Source organism: Crocodylus porosus, unplaced genomic scaffold (assembly GCF_001723895.1).
Source record: "Crocodylus porosus isolate Cpor-Errol unplaced genomic scaffold, CroPor_comp1, whole genome shotgun sequence".
Taxonomy (NCBI): Eukaryota; Metazoa; Chordata; order Crocodylia; family Crocodylidae; genus Crocodylus; species Crocodylus porosus.
The window spans coordinates 20,036,030-20,036,717 of record NW_017728911.1 but is presented as its reverse complement, the minus strand read 5'-3'; the positions used below and the strand labels follow the sequence as shown (position 1 = coordinate 20,036,717).

The 688-nt window shown below is 71.2% G+C and overlaps 1 protein-coding gene across 2 annotated transcripts in view; it reads left to right on the top strand.

The window, feature by feature from the left end:
• Positions 1-526: 526 nt before the first annotated feature.
• MAPK6 (mitogen-activated protein kinase 6) overlaps positions 527-688 on the top strand; it is a 22,035-nt gene continuing 21,873 nt past the window's right edge. The window contains exon 1 of one of the 2 annotated variants that reach the window (XM_019533570.1): positions 527-676. The gene's annotated coding sequence lies outside the window, so the exon portion shown is untranslated. The remainder of the gene's footprint in view (positions 677-688) is intronic. The other variant, XM_019533568.1, reaches the window with a different exon arrangement.

The following is a 688-nucleotide window of genomic DNA, read 5'->3' as shown; positions in this document are numbered from 1 at the left end:
AGCACTAGGCTGCAGGGCCAGGGCCTCTTTCAAACGCAGGGTCTTGGCTCAGGAGGTGATTTGCTTTTTCTTGAAGGCTGGGAGCAAACCTGCTCCCGGGATCAGTTGTACCAGCGCTTGTCCTGGGGCAGAGCAGTTCTTGGGCTCTGTACGTGCCCTCCTGGCTCTCCCGGGGGGCTGGAGGAGCCATCCGGCGACAAAGGTCGGGTCTGGGCACAAACTTCCGGGGTCCCTGAGCCTTGGAGCCCTCGTGGGGCCTGTCCCAGGCAGCAGGCGCCTCGTGGCACAAAAGCAGTCATCTCATGGCCTGCGAAAGTGCCCCCGCCCGGGCAGCCGCCTGCTGAGCATGACGGCCCGCCTTAGCGCGGGCTCCTGAGGTAACCGCCGGCGGGGCGGGGCGGGGCGGGGCGTCGTGTCTCGGCAGTTGCGCCCTCTCCTTCTCTCTCTCTCCCCCCCACCAGGCGGCACCTCCCCAGGAGGCGGAGCCCGGCCCGGCCCGGTCCCGCCTCGGGGGCGGTGCCGCCGCTCCCTTCCCCTCTCTGCCCCCGGAGCCGGGTTACATGGCGGCGGCTGCGGCGGGCGCAAGGCAGGCGGGAGCCCGCGCGGAGACGGCGCTCGGGGCCGGGGAGTCCCGCGGTCGGTGCAGCGCATCCCCCCAATGAGCCGGGGACGCCCCGTGAGTGCGGCA